At 35.2% G+C, this 16,532-nt stretch overlaps 1 long non-coding RNA gene across 2 annotated transcripts in view; it reads right to left on the bottom strand.

The window, feature by feature from the left end:
• LOC123571693 (uncharacterized) overlaps nucleotides 1-13,583 on the bottom strand; it is a 61,681-nt gene extending 48,098 nt beyond the window's left edge. The window contains exons 1-2 of one of the 2 annotated variants that reach the window (XR_010584563.1): nucleotides 11,664-11,871; nucleotides 7,679-7,804 (exon numbers count right to left, since the gene is read on the bottom strand). This is a non-coding gene — a long non-coding RNA (uncharacterized lncRNA). Of the gene's footprint in view, nucleotides 1-7,678; nucleotides 7,805-11,663; nucleotides 11,872-13,455 lie in introns of those variants that run through there. The other variant, XR_010584564.1, reaches the window with a different exon arrangement.
• Between the last annotated feature and the right edge of the window lie 2,949 nt (nucleotides 13,584-16,532).

The raw sequence follows: 16,532 nt of genomic DNA, 5'->3' as shown, positions 1-16,532 counted from the left end.
GCACTGCAGGGAGATAACAGGATACATTAAGAAAACACGAAGTACCACACTTTGTGTATGGCATGGGGTTCAGGAACGAGATTCCTGCTGCTACAATAACTGATAGCTGCACATTCCTGGCATTACCTATTTATTAAGTGCTTTATTTGTGTTACTTTGTGTGGTTTTTACTGCTCCTGTTTGTCTCCTTCTCTGTTAAATAATTTGCCAAGTTTCTAACAGCTAGTATGGGGTAGAGTTAAGAATTTGAGATCTGTTTGACCCCAAAACCTCTATTGGAAGACTTGAGAGGTATAAGGAAATGTCAAAACTGGCAAAGACTCTAAAGATTTGGGACAAAATTGAGGGCTGGGTAATGCACTTTACAATTAAGTCGGTGAGAAATGATGGCTTGTGCAGGTTTTGGAGAAGAAAAGCGTAGGAAGTTATCAGAGTTCTGTTTTGAGCAACTAAAACTTTATGTAATATTTCAAAATATATCTGATATTGAAGCATATGTGGTAGTTATAAAATCTGCCAAGGACAGCTGTAAAGTCAAATCCTTTTTATAAATCCACCTGACAATTAGCAGAAGCTCAAATTGTTCTTTGGTTTCTGACATTTAACTCTTGCCCTACAAAATGACCCCTTACAGCTAAAAGTAGCTCACTCTTATTTTAATTTTTACATTTTATCAAGCTGTGATGACAGTGACCAATTCGTTGACACTTATACTTGATGACAGTTAGACTCATGGTTCTTGAAAAATACTGGGTACCAAATTCTCTTTGAAGTTAATAACTTTAAAACATTAGTTGTTAAAATTAACATGAACTCGCATGCAGTGCTGATGGAAGTGTAAAACAATGCAACCACTTTAGAAGTGGTTTAGGAGAGTCTCAAAAATTAACGCATACTCTAACTGTATGACCCAGCAATTCTGTTTTTAAGTATTTACTCCAAATAAATAAAGCATGCATGCACAAAAATAACTTGTATAAAAACGGTCATACTCTTAATCATAATAACCCCAAGTTAGAAGCAACCTAAATATCCATCAACAGAAGAATGGATAAACAAATGCTGACATATTCCTACAATTGAATATTATTCAGCAGTAAAAAATATGTATTACTGATATGTATATGAAGCTCAAAAACATGTGATAAACCAAAAAGGCTAGACACAGAGTACAGTTTCTATTTATATGAAGTCCTAGGAAAAACAAAACTAGTCTGTGGAGAAAGGAGTAAAAATATTGATGTATCTGTGGCATGGAGAGGGACAGAAGATATTGATGAAAAAGGTCAAGAGAGAAGTTGCTGGGATGATGAGAAAGTTCTATGTCTTGATAGGGTTGTGGATTGCATGTGTATGCATTTGTCAAGACTCACTGAATTTGACATATATATTTCATAATTTAAAAGTTTTAAGACATGTGTTATAATATCCCTTTGAAATTAACAAGTTTAAAATGTTGACTTACCAAAATGCCTTTGGAATAAACTTTGGAGGTTGACATGGTTTGACTCTGTGTCCCCACCCAAATCTCACCTTTTGCACCCATAATCCCCACGTATTATGAGAGGGAGCCAGTGGGAGATAATTGAACCATGGAGGCAGTTTCCCTCATACTGTTCTCATGATAGCGAGTGGATCACACGAGATTTGATGGTTTTCAAAAGGGGAGTTTCCCTACACAAGCTATCTTTTTGCCTGCCACCATGCATGTAAGATGTGACTTGCTCCTCTTTGCCCTCCGCCATGATTGTGAGGCCTCCCCAGCCATATGGAACTGTAAGTCCATTAAACCTCTTTCTTTGGTAAATTGCCCAGTCTCAGGTATGTCTTTATCAGTAGCATGAAAATGGACTAATACAGAGGTGATATATGTTTTAAATTAACAAAATGAATTTGGATCTGGACATAGTTTTACTTAGTAATGTTTGAAATATTTTTAAAACAAGTGAAGAATGAGTTGCAGAATGTGTGTATGTATGTGAGTGTGCACATCCCTACTTTATACATTTATTCATTTGTACCAAAAATCTTCATCAAATGAGTGAATAAAATATGAAATGATACACACCAAAGACAAATGTGAACTCCCAGTTATAAAGTTCCAATCGAGTCTGAGTTCAAATTGTGAAGTCTCAAATAAGCAGTAGCTATTAAGAGTCAAGGAAGAATAAAAGAATATTTCATGTTCATATATTTCAAAAAAATACTAATTTCTATCAATATAACAATTTTTAAGAAAAGTAAATTTTCCATGTTTACAGCCAACTATTTATACATTTTTTAGCTTATTTAACTATGGGATAATTATTTTTTCATGCATACACACAATCACAGAGATAATGATTTGAAAATTTTTTAAATAATTTGTAATTTTTTTGTTTTTAGTTAAATTTTCAGCTCTTCATGAGTTAATTCCCAAAAAGAATTATTCATGTGTTTTTCAGTATACAGAATACAATACTGTTCCTTCAGAATACAGAAAAATATATATTTTTCTATAGGAATGTTTATTTTTGGTATAGGTAGCCATTTTTTCAAAATCACCTTTAATGAAATATAAAATTACATACAATAAAATGCATCCATTATATTTACATTGTTAGTGAATTTTGGCAAATGGATATACCCATGTAATTATCACCACATTCAAGATATAACCTATCCATTGCCTCAGAATGCCCCTGTGGTGTTTCCCAATCAATGACCTACCCAATACCCATCCCTATTCGACCATTCTTCTTTTCGTCGCTGTAGATCAGGGAGCTAAGTTTGTAAAGTCCATAAAATATTAGACATTTCTTATCTCCATTATAACTAAATAAAATCATTTCAATTGGTAAGAGGTAAGAAGTATATAATCCAGAAAACTCTTCCCTCTATTTCACCTTTCCATGACAGTAGTTCTATCTATGTGTTCCTCCTCTGCGCAGAAGTGTGGCAAAGGAAAATGATGGCAGCTGAATCTGAACACAGCATATGTTAGTACACTTAAATACTCTTTTCTCTGTTCACAGCTCTTCAGTCTATGATATTGCATCCAAATATATTATACTATAACTTATATGCATTGATGCAGAAGGTACAAATAAAATAAGCTTTTTTGTCTCCAGTCACTTAAAATATCTTAATCTTGCTGCATTAGTTTGAGGGTGGTTTGGGAAAGACCCAGAAAGAGACAGAAGAGTTAAGCTGATATGTAATGGCCACATTTTGTGCAGAGAGATTTGCTTGCCACTCCACTGAAGATCCTACAACAATTCAGACATACAAAAACATAAGGTTCATTTCACCAATTCATTTCTCAAAAGCAACTGATACAGAATCTAGACAAACAACAGAAACTGAAATAAAATATTTTTCCTATCCCTTCAGGAAAGTCTGTGTCAGAATCTTGCCATATGGATCCTGAAGGGATACATAAGCCACTGATAGCACAATTACATCATTACCACCACTTGTACTGACTTAGTCATTCCTGTTTTGAAAATCCTGCCCATCTACTTTGTAATGAATCTTCAGTTTGGTCTTTGGACTCATTCTTCTTATCAAATATTTGTTTAAAAATTGAAAATCTCCCCAGGATTAAGTACAGGAAGGTTACTAATACATACAGGGCTACTGCATGTGGTAGTGAAAGTGTCCTGTGCACAACTACAGGGGTGTTCTCTATGTGTGATAATGTCAATAGTGTCCTCTAAACTTGCACAGTGCACAACCTACACCACCACACATTGAAGCCTTGTGCATATCCTCAGCATTTTATAATAAAAATGATCTGATAATAACTACCTGTTCTCCATTTTATTTTACAGGAGCTACCAAGTTTTACAGAGCTTAATGTTTGATTTGACAAAATAGCAGTTTTACGTAGACTTTACATAGGATATGAGAAGTATAGTATTACCCCACAAAGGCTTCCAAATAGAAAATTAAAATATCATTGTTAGCCAGGTGTGGTCCCTCATGCCTGCAATTCCAGTACTTTGGGAGGAATGTTTAATTTAAGGTAATAATGCTATGTCAGAGTCAGCCACAATACAATGACCTGTTAAGGAAGATTGATGGTCTACAGGCATGAGTTAACCTTTTTTTGCATGGCCTTAGTTCTTATTTATAATTTGGTACTTCTTTGCCACAAGGAATCTGTTTTGGCCATCTTATGACCTCTATTTTAACATGAATGTGAGTTACTTGTGTCTAAACTCAAAAGGGAGAGGGTATAATGAGGACTGTTGGATCTCCCTTTCCATCATAACCAGGAACTTGATTTTTAACATTTCTCTCGGGTCCTCTTGGCCAAAAGAAAGTTCATTCAGCTTGTGGGAACTTAGGATTTTATTTTTAGTCTACAAATATCATGTCAAAATTGAAATAGGTTACTTGTAGTCATTAGAAGTAAAGGGGACTACCGTGTTTCTAACTGAAGCATGTTTTACATGTTACAATTTCTAAAAGATCATCTACTATTTATACAAACTCATTTTAGACAGTAAATTTCAAGACAGTAAAACATCAAATTCACTCAATATAATTCCCTGTTTTCTTTCCAACACAGTGACAATATTTAGAAAGCAAAACCTGAGCCTCCTGGCTACATAATGAAGATTTTCCACATGGAGCTGAGTTAGATTGTATACTGTAGAAAATGAATTATTCAATGAAATATATATAAGGAAAGATCACTCTGTCCTCTACTTGTAACTCATATGTAATCATGACTTCCCCAATAAATACATTTGTAAATGCTTGTTTCATCTCATGTTTCATCTCTGAATGTAACACAGTTACCCTCAAAATATATTTACATGATTCGCAAACCAATAATAATATTCTAAGCCTCCCAAAACACCTGAATGGACCCCTCCTGTCAGCCAGGGCATTCCAAAATTTACCTGATAAACTGTTTCAGACCATGATGGGAAGGGAGGGACATGCCTCATTATACTCTCTTCCCTTTTGGATTTCAGAAAAAGCTGACCAGCATTAACATCAGCACATACCTTAAATCTGATGAACAACATTTACTGTCTATTCTCTCTGAAGCTTGCAACTGGAGGCTTCATCTGCATGATCAAACTTTGGTTTCCACAACCCTTTATCATCATAACCCAGAAATTCTTTTCTATTGATTCCAGCTTTTTATATAATAACTTAACTCTTTCAACCAATTGCCAGTTAGAACAATTTTTAATTTACCTATAACCCAGAAGCCCCTGACTCAAATCTTGCCTTTCTGGACTGAACCAATATACATATTAATATGTATTTTATTGATGTCTCATGTCTTCTAAAATGTATGCAACTAGGCTGTGCCCCAACCACCTTGACCACAGGTTCTCAGGATCTCCTGAGGTCTATGTCATGGGTCATTTGTCAGTCATATTTGGCTCAGTATTATCTCTTCAAATATTTTACAGAGTTTGATTCTTTTTGTCAACAGATCTAACATTTATTGAATGTTCCCTATATAGTCCAGGCATATATAAGTGCTTTAAATGTGTTTTCTCACTCAATCCTCTTCACAGTCCTGTAAGTATCCTTAATATCCTCTAACCCTTCCCATTTTACAGAGGAGAAAAGTGAAGCCCAGGAATTGAAAGTTTGGCTTGCTCAATATTTCTCAATTAAAAGTAATGAAATCAGGTCTTGAACCAAGTGTGACTCTATAGCCAGCCTCTTCGCCTCTACATTAAACTCTTCATTTGAAAAACCTTGTGTATTTCATCATATTTTCTCTTGCTTTGAAAATATAACTGCTTTGGAACTGAGCAGGAGTTACAAAGCAAAGAGTAGCAAAATATGCCACTTTTGCGTAAAGATTATTTTTGATCTGAAAGCAATTGGGAAGATACAGGATTAGCTCTCTGCCCTCCCTATTTGCTTAAAAGCAGGACGTATAATTGTCACATTCCCCACCTCCCCAATAACCAGGAAGGACAGAAGTTAATCACCTGAGACAACTCTCTTGTCAATCAGCTAGAGACAGCACCAAGGAATCTACATAACAAATCTGAAGAAAAATAGCCCTTATCTACATCTAGTTTTCCGTATATTTGCCTTCCCACAATTTGCTGCCCCAAGAAAGTGAGTTATGTTCCTTTACCTTGTCACTTCTTGAAACATTTATTGTTCTTTTGTTAAGCTGGTATATAAGCCCCAAGTTCTAACTACCCCCTTAAATTACTCATTTCTGAGTGTCCGTTTGTCTACACAAGAATGCACAATTCACACGGTAATAAGCTTCTGTTTGTTTTTCTCTTATTAATCTATCTCTTGTTAGTCTAATTTACAGAGTGCCTAAGATGGGTTGAGGGAAAAGATTTTTTTTTTCCTCCCTACTGAAACCACTACAAAAGAGGGGCATAGGCTTGATCTATAAAATTCTTTCATGTTTTCACATGTAGAAAATGGGAATAAATTCTAAAGATTATATGTTTTGGCTGAGAAATATATGTATAATTAGAAACAAAGGCACATGCTAGAGTTTCACAATAGAAAAGACCACATATTTTTAAAACAAAAGATATATGGGCCTTGTTACATGTTTTGGCCAGTGTATACCTCCTCGTGAAACTTGGGTCCTTGTTAAATTAGAGCCTAGTGGTAAAAACTCTAATTTATAAGTTTTGTGATCAATCTGGTAACTTTATCCAAGAAGACTGAGATGTTACAGAGATATATCAATCATGTAGAAGGTAAACTTCAAATTTTTAAGAAACAGCTTTCAGCACTAACTTCTTATCTCACTGAATCATGTAAATTAAACCCTATAATAACCACATACTTCTTTTCAGGTAATTGTCAGATTGGCTTTTTTAATCTACTCATTAGCCATATTGTTGGCACATGAATTACAGACATTAGAACATCAGAAACAAACTCTGGCAACAACACACAGTGTCCCTCATAAATATTGTTATGTATCTAAATGCCAAGTTATATAAAATTGGCATAGAGAATTCACATTTTGGTAAGCTAATAAAATTGGTATCCAAAGGCTCCCATTTTTATAACAGGAACACTGTGTATATTCAGCACTTGGATAACAGGCATGGCTGACGTTGTGAATTGGTCCTAACAGAGAGGGAATAGAAAACCCCACCAATGAACCTAGCCAAGAAGTACTGAAGATAGAATGTTAATCCAAACAAGGACTTGCTCTTACTGTCTAATGATAACTATCAGCCAAGTCTTAAGCATGAGAAGATGAAAGAGTCTGGAAGATAAAGTAAAAAGCTATCATGAAAAGAAAATAGAAGGAAAGTAAAGAGTGGATAAAACTGGAAAGAAAACAGTGAATGTAAAAAAGATAGCTGGTAGTCTTGTCCCTTGGAGGTACGGAGAGACTAAGAAAAACACTTTGAATAAAAAGTAGGCGAAAGAGATGGCCTTAAACAAAACAAATACAGCCATAAACGCATGTTCATAACAGAATTAACTGGCACATAAAAGCTCTCACAAAACATTTGTGAGAGGGGTTTTGTTTTGTTTTGTTTTACATTTTTATAATTGCCATTGAGAAACTGATGTTTGTAAAGATGATCCTGATTTGGGGGTCCTGTGAAATAAAGTTGAGTATGATCTGTTTAAGACAGAACAGAAAACAATACATTTGCAGAAAGAAATTTCATCCAAGTGGAATAAAGTTATACCAATTAAAGAGAAATTTGTCTGTTACCTAAAAGTCTCATGGTTCTGCATTTCCTGGTATACTTGGCTTGCTGTGTAACAAATACATCACAATTGCTCAGAAATGGCTTCATGTGTATTATTTAGACTTTCTGTAATTTCACCATATCTGCAACTACAAAAGGAAATTATGTAATTTACAAAGAGAAACTTCTAGCAATAAAATTAGAAATGAATTTTTGAGGAAATGTTAATGGTAGTTTTACCATATGATATGGAGAACATTTATTTTATTACTGACATTTAACACATAAAATACAGTGCATAAATAATACAATCCCTTATGTACTTTTTAAAATGACATTTGCTCATAAAAGTAGAAAAGTATTACTTTTTGTTTGTTTGTTTGTTTTTTGAGACTGAGTCTTGCTCTTGTTGCCCAGGCTGGAGTGCAATGGCACGATCTCAGCTCACAGCAACCTCTGCCTCCTGGGTTCAAGCGATTCTCCTGCCTCAACCTCCCAAGTAGCTGGGATTGCAGGTGCCTGCCACCATGCCCAGCTAATTTTTGTATTTTTAGTATAGACGGGATTTCACCATGTTGGCCAGGATGGTCTCAAACTCCTGATCTCATGATCCCCCCGCCTTGGCCTCCCAAAGTGTTGGGATTACTGTTGTGAGCCACCACACCTGGCCAAGTATTACATTCTTAAATCAAAATCGATAATTGAAAATTCAGATTCTTTTGATAATTAAAAAGACTTAATTTTATCTGTCAATAGCTGAATTGATCAAAAAACTCTAAAGGTGGCAGCCACTGAGCATAATTTGAGATGCATCAGGAAAAATTATTTCCTTCCTCATTGCACCAAAAATTACGGAAAAATGTCTGTGTCCTTTTTTTTTTTTTTTTTTTTTTAAGAAAAATGCTAAGTTTTTACATGTCTTGTGCATGGTTTGGCATGGGGGAGGAAGCGGGAGGAAGGTCTATAGTCTTTACAACTAAAGACCAGGAACCAGAGAAGCTGGAAGCGAAACTGAAACTGTGATAGTCATCAAAAGCAGTTAAGGCATGTTTTCATTCTTAACCACCCTGCTATTTCTCTTTAATCATGCTGTTAGACAATCAATTGTACTTAATTGTCATAATCACAGTGGTTGAAAACTTCGAGTCTACCTGCACAACACAGCAACAGCTACGAAAACATAATTAAATTCACAGAGAAAACTGCATCATTTTTATAAGCAACTTGAATAAGCTTTCACAGTGGTAGAAATGAAAAAAATCTACATCATGCTAGAATGAATGCGTTAAAGAAAAAGATATAATGGTTTTCAAAAACCTGACAACTATTCTGAATGACAAAATGAGCTAGTGCATTGATTTTTTATTTTCCTGCTGATAGCTTACAGGTATTATTTAGTAATTTGAATAAAACCTTCCTTGTTTAATTGCAGCAGATTCTCTAGCTTTTGTACCTGCTGATCAGTGAGTGTTCACGTGTAAAAATCCAAAAGGGTGATTTTTTTGGTAGTGGTTTTCAAATAGAAGGATAGTTTTGTCCCCATTTGAAAATACCTATTTGCATGAATAAAAGTAAAAAGCTATTGGTTATAAAATTATTGTATTTCATATAACTTAGGACATCTATAATTGATGATTATAAGAAGAACCAATAATTCACGCTCTACTGAAAATGAGAAAAAGTTGCTGATTTGACTGATTATCCATTCTTACTACAGTGTCTGGAGTTTTTGTCTTAAATATTGCAGAACACTTTGAAATTTAGCTAACATCTTTAGCATATCACGCTTGTGTATACATTAAAAGGGAAATATAAACCAAAAAAAAAAATTGTTAGAGTATTCTCAAAACATTTTTACTCTCAGAGTACAGTTTTCCTGAATGCCTTTTCTACTCATAACCGTGTGTATCTATGTTTTTCCCATACAATATCATCCGAACAATATCGTCAACAACATTGGTGATATGTACTTCTCAAAATACTGCTGCCTTAATGTCTGCAGTGGTTTGTTGTTGTTGTTGTTTTATTGTTTTTGCCCTAAGACATGCTTCTTGCAAGTTTAGATTTGGTATTTTCTTGACCATTAACATGGGACTAATGGAAGGTTTCAGTCCACAACCAGGATTTGTATTCTTTCATAGATGATGCTTTAACTGCAAGGGCAAGGGGTAGTGATTATCCCTCCTGCCACCATGAATTAAATACCAGTCTGTGCCTACACAGCCCGTGTTAACTTGCATTGCATCTGCTGCCCTGCGGATGATTGTTGCATCCTATTGATTCATAGAAACGGTCTGTTTTCAGTGCCACCCAGCATGGGAAAATGTGTTTCTGAACAGCAAAATATATGAAATTTGGAAAAGTCAAACTAGAACTTATTTTATATTTTTTCCAACACATTTGAATATCCAACATGGATAATTTAAATTAAATCATTTAAAAAATTACTAAATATTTACTTTTATTGGGATTAAAGTTTAGTTGCTTTGAAGGAGGAAAAATGGTGAATCAAAAATTGCATATTTCATAATTTTTTTTTTGTGGTTGTTGCTGTTGTTTTTTTCATTTTTTCTTAAAATTTTCTTATTTACAGTAGTTATGGTTTAGTTTCTGTCTCACCCAACTAGTGTGTTAGCCCCACCAGTACAAGGATTTTTTTTCTTTTGTTCGCTGATGTACCCCAAAGTTTACAATAGGGCTTGCAACATAAGTATTTAAATATTTGTTGAAAAAATAGATCACAAAGAATTTTGATTATTAATTCTTCATTGGAATTCATGGCTGTGACATTAGTGCTTCTCTTTCTCATACTCTATGTCATTTCATTTACTTTTTATCTCTACCATAACTCTTCTCGTATCCTAAGTTGTGTATGAATGAACTATGAAATTGTGAGGTCAGGAATGCTGGTGTCTTTATGACTAGGCACTTAGTACTTATCAGAGGGTCAGGCATAGAGTAGGGGCTCAATAAGTATTTGTAGCATTCTAAGCATTTTAGGAATTATCAAAGTTTATTGAAATGTTACGCTAAGTAAAAATTAAAAGAAATTTGACCAAATTAAGAGTTGGATTAGAGAAGCTACAATTCATCAATGAGATCAAGATATTAAATATGCAATTTCATTAAAAAATCAGTACCTAGACTAAATTTTGAAAAACTCTGTTGAGTTTTTATATCAGTAACTGAATCACTCAATAGTCGTTACTAGTGATTAACTTTACACACATTGGATTTTTCGTAAGATATCTTCATATTCAGAGATTCCCTTGAATGTTGTCAAAAGGCAGGGATGCAAATTTTATTTAAAAGAAACTGTGGTAGCTAGATTATTAACCCATCTACATCACTAATATAAAGACAATAATAATAACAGCTCCATGAATGTATTCGGTATGGTGTGTATGAAAACACACAGCTTTGGCTGTCTATTCTTTCCTTTTTTTTTTTTTTTTTTTTGACAAGAGTCTTGCTCTGTCACTCAGGCTGGAGTGCAGTGGCACAATCTCGGCTCACGGCAACCTCTGCCTTCTGGATTCAAGCGATTCTCCTGCCTCAGCTTCCCGAGTAACTGGGATTACAGATATGCGCCACCATGCCTGGTTAATTTTATCTTTTCAGTAGAGATGGGGTTTCACCATGTTGGCCAGGCTGGTCTCAAATTCCTGACCTCAGGTGATCCATCTGCCTCGGACTCCCAAAGTGCTGGAATTACAGGCATGAGCCATCATGCCCTGCCGGCTATCTATTCTTATCAATTAAAGTAAGAGTCTCTCCCATGTAGAACTCCATTAACAGAAAACAGTACGTTAGGAGTTTTCAAAGTTTAATGTTTATGGATAACATTATTCATGGGAATGTAGAAATGATTACATTATAACTCTACTCCTACAAAAGTAAGACCCTTTTGTAAAATGATGAAATAAGTATACAATTTTTCCCTATCATATATTATGTCAATAGGAGATTCAGGATACAAACAAGGGTATCAGTCTTCTTCATAATCACCTGGAAGGTAATGTTGATCCCTGTCACTCATACTATCCATTTCGATTTGCAAAAAGAGTCTTCATTATATGATGCAAACAGCATGTTTACTGCAGAGTGAAGGGGGCTGATAACAACAAAACCCACCAAATATTTCTGCTTGAGACAGTCTTGTAGATGAGGTATTCAAATGGTATCTAAGGGTGAAGAAAGATAGAAAGATGAAAGAGAAGGAAAGAAAGAAAGAAAGAAAGAAAGAAAGAAAGAAAGAAAGAAAGAAAGAAAGAAAGAAAGAAAGAAAGAAAGAAAGAAAGAAAGAAAGAGAGAAAGAAAGAAAGAGAGAAAGGGAGAAAGGGAGAAAGGGAGGAAGGGAGGAAGGGAGGAAGGGAGGAAGGGAGGAAGGGAGGAAGGGAGGAAGGGAGGGAAGGAAATACACTTGTGGATGTTTTAAGTCAGTCACGTAAAACAGGTAAAGTGTGATTAGAGTTGGCACATGGTTTGCCTATGGGATGTAATCTTTAGCTGTAGTTATTATTAATAACAGAAAGAAATGCATTCCAGGATTGTAATTCTTCCAAGTTCAAGAACAAGAAATATACATTTTGAACAGCATAATGTTGATTTCAATTGAATTACATATTTAAAAATAAAGCTGCCTCCTTCAAAATAGGTAAGTTTTTGTCAGAATGTAGCCTACATCCCCAAAAATGTGTCATTAGTCATATTAAATAATAATGTTTAAGAGCCATCCAACTCCAGTAAGGGAAACTAAAAATTGACAAGCAGATATTATACTAGAAAAGCAATCAGCTAAACATAATAATATATAATACAAAGGCATAATAATATACAATACAATAGATGATCAGTTTACAAAATGTAAAACTAAAATGTTCAAAGTATGAGTTCCTGTAGTAAATATTTCTCTCAATGATACAATGAAGTTGCATTTTGATGCTCAATGGAGAAGTCCCAAAGTGAAATATTTTGGATTGGACAGTCAGAGATTTAGAAGGTTGGTTGGATTGTAGAAATATTAAGTGTTCTTTACCACCTTCTAATATTGTTTTCACCTACTATAGTAATGATTAAAGTGAAATGAAGTATCCTAAATGAGCATTCTGCTCTTCCTTACCTCATGCAAACAGGCCTTTGAGGTTTTTTGGAGGAAGAAGGGAGAAAATTAAACTTTAAAAGCATGTTACCTCAGCACAATGGGAAATACATAAAAACAAGTTTTTTGGTTTGTTTGTTTATTTATTTATTTAGAGATGACATCTTGCTTTGTCACCCAGGCTAGAGTGCCGTGGCATGATCTCAGCTCACTGCAACCTCCACCTCCTTGGTTTAAGTGATTCTCCTGCCTCAGCCTCCTGAGTAGCTGCAACTACAGGCACGCACCACCATGCCCAGCTATTCTTACATTTTTATTTGTGACGGGGTTTCACCGTGTTGCTCAGGCTGGTCTCGAACTCCTGACCTCAAGTGGTCCACCTGCCTTGGCCTCCCAAATTGCTGGGATTACAGGCATGAGCCACCATGCCCCGCCATAAAGACATATTTTTAAAATCATAAACAAAGGCATCTTAAAGGGTTACATACATTTCCCATAACTCATCCTGGATATGTGAGGCATGAAAAGTCAGAAGAAAGAATGAAATCAAGAAAGCCTATATTAAAATTAGAGGTCATATTTAACAGTGCATAAACCCACTGTAAAAGTAAGCGTAACTGTGGTTTATGAAAATCTATGTGGAAAAATGCAAATGATCAATGACTAGTACAAATCAGAGATCACTGAAGGAAAACAAACCATTTTGTGCACTGAGTAGCTCTTGTATCATCTATGATTTCCAGGTTTCAAAACTCTGCCTTCTTCCCACATGAAATAGTTAGCCTTCCTAGTCTTCCCACTGTGAAATGGAGTTTCCTGAACTGACTGGAACCTGAGGAGAAAAATCAAAGGTATGAACTCTTGAAGGCACAAGCAAAGTCCCAAGTTCATTCCTCAAAAATGAGTTCATCCACCTTCATGTGGCTTTCATGTACTTTACTTTGCCATAAATGTCTCAAATCCTTTTTCAATACTGCAAAGCCACATATTTTATAAAATATGTGATAACTTCACACATCTGAGATTAGAATTTGGCTGATTGTTCTTTCAAATGCTAAATAAAAACCAGGTTGATTGCTATAGCACTTTGTCAAAGATACCAATTGGAATCCATACATCACAAATGGAACTGGGACAAACTCACACAGGATTCGATGTCTAAATATATAAATTAGTTATTCAGAAATATCTTTCGGTAAACAGCCATTAAAACTGGCATCTTTCCTAGTGTTAGAATCTCTTTGGTAACATAACTAGCAAAAACTATTTAAAAAATAGTTCCATGGCCCAATCCAAATATTTTAAATAACATTTGTATGTTTTTCATAGTACCAAACTTTTCATCTTAGAACAACCCTCTATAAAATATTTATTCAATGACATCTAAAATGTGTAAAAAGTCTTTTTCTAGCATTCCTGCCCTTTGTTAACTCTCTACAAATAAAGCTGTAAATAATAGCAGGAAATAAAATGTGTGATAAATGTGACTGTGTATAAAACTTATATTGCGTCTAACCAGATTTTGAAGGAAAATATATACATAAGCAGAAGAGAGTTAATTAATGGCATGGCAGTAAATTGTTGTAATTGGTATAAAAATAATCTGTACTGATACTCTTTCCTGAAATGAAATCTAAAATAAATTGAACTTTTTCGGCAACAGCATTTGAGAAGTTCATGTAGACAATTTATTTTTGCTTTCGGGGACTTAAAATAGACCTATAAGAACACAAAGGGTGGATTGATGTTGAACATCTCAGCAGCTAAACTTTTCCTGTTCAAGATTTGTCCCATCTAAGAATGTCACTGGAGTATCTGCTATGCCTTTCTGGAAAAGTTATGATCTATCAGCAGCTATTCAAATAGGGTTGAAAGTGGTCCTTACCTGATTGGGTAATATAAATCTCAAGAAGATAGTAGAAAAACAACTGGAGAGGAGAAATAAATCCTTCAGTGATCCCATAAATCACGTAAAACAGCCTTCAGCCCCTATATATCAGGGTGAAATGTACACATTTTAGCACACTTTAATATAATGCGTGGACAGAGATGAATATTGCATTGGGGGTTGATTTATACTAGTTTTAGACGTTTCTATAAAACTAATTTTGTGTTACCTTATAAATTAGTATCACACACCTTTCTGGAATGAGTATTTAATGGTAAGCTTTCATTAATATTTAAACTATAAATGTACACAAAATATGGAGAGCCTCCAACAAGCACCATTTTCTGAATAGAATTTTGCCAATTCTTTTGAGTTTAGTATCTTTCCTGAAGAATAAATCAAGTAATAATGTCAAGGTATTTCTAACAGCAATAGATCTAGATGTCAAGGACAGTCTGACATGCATTAATCCATAATGAAAACTGATAACCCAAAGAAAAACAACTATTTCTTACTTGGTGTCAATTTAATTAATCAAGTAGTTGGACAGTAGCAGGACAAAAAAATGTTGAAACAAAAGTGAAGTATCTATTTGTCCACGTTGTAGAGGAGGTCGGATTAGACACACTAAAAGAAGCTATGATTTTATGAATCTAAAATATCAAAGGAGTAATAAGAATCAGGATCAAAGAGTACTGAGTCTCAAAATAGAGAAGTTTAGTAAAAACACACCATAAACAATGTATAGTATAGAATCCCTATGTGAGTTCATATTTGGCTGTAAACCTGCCACATTATGCTGGAGTAGTTGTTGCCGCCTGCCATGTCATCTTGGCACTTGTCACACCAAAGACTGCTTAACATAAACATATGTGACTCTGTCTTTGACCTTTGTCTGCCTGTGGACTATAGTTGGCCAGTGTGGAAGGCAAGCCAGAAGTACTTGAGAGTTAAATCTCCAAGAGCAGCATTCAGCCAATGGTGAAAGCGAGGTGATGGATATATACCGCAGCTTCCTTGGCCCTCAGTTGAGATTGCTTTGGTCACAACTCTACCCTCATACCCAGGTTCTCCAGCAGGATTTAGCTCAAGTTGGCCAAAGTGGTAAAATATCTGAACAATTCTGCACCATTGCTTGGCTTTCTTTTTGCTCTCTAACCCTCTTCCCTACTTCCTACTGGTATCTCTAGGGATAACCTGAAGAAACTACTTTCACAAGACATTTTGTCTCTGGGTTGACTACTGGGGAATCCAAATGCTAAGCAGATATATTCATTCTAGAGTGAATCAAAGAACTTTATATGTGATTAGTCAAGTGAGACTGACTAACTAACATCGGACAAGAAAAAACAACTTGCTAATTATTGACTAAGATGCCATTTTATGAAGTATGAATAGAATGTGAGAATGACAAAATGCTGCTAGGTATTATAGCAGGATTTCTCAACCTTGCCACGCTGACATTTTGACACAGATGATTGTTTATTGTGAAGACTGTTCTGTACATGGTAAGAGGCTTTCCAACATTCCTGGCCTCTACCCACTAGATGCCGTAGCTCTTTCCTTCCTGTTGTGACAACCAAAAACGTCTCTGGACATTGTCAAATATACAGGAAGGAGGGCAAAAATCACCCCCCAATGTTCCCCCATTAAGAACCACTGAATTGACCAGGCACTGTGGCTCACACCTGTAATCCCAGCATATTGGGAGGCCAAGGATGGGCAGACAGCCTGAGCTCAGGAATTCAAGACCAGCCTGAGCAACATGGAGAAATCCCTATCTCTACCCAAAAAAAAAAAAAAAAAAAATACTACTACTACTACTACTAAATAAATAAATAAATAAACAAACAAACACACAGATTAGCTGGGTGTAATGGTTCCAGCC

This window comes from Macaca fascicularis, chromosome 2 (genome assembly GCF_037993035.2).
Source record: "Macaca fascicularis isolate 582-1 chromosome 2, T2T-MFA8v1.1".
Lineage (NCBI taxonomy): Eukaryota > Metazoa > Chordata > Mammalia > Primates > Cercopithecidae > Macaca > Macaca fascicularis.
This window is presented reverse-complemented; position numbering and strand designations above follow the sequence as displayed.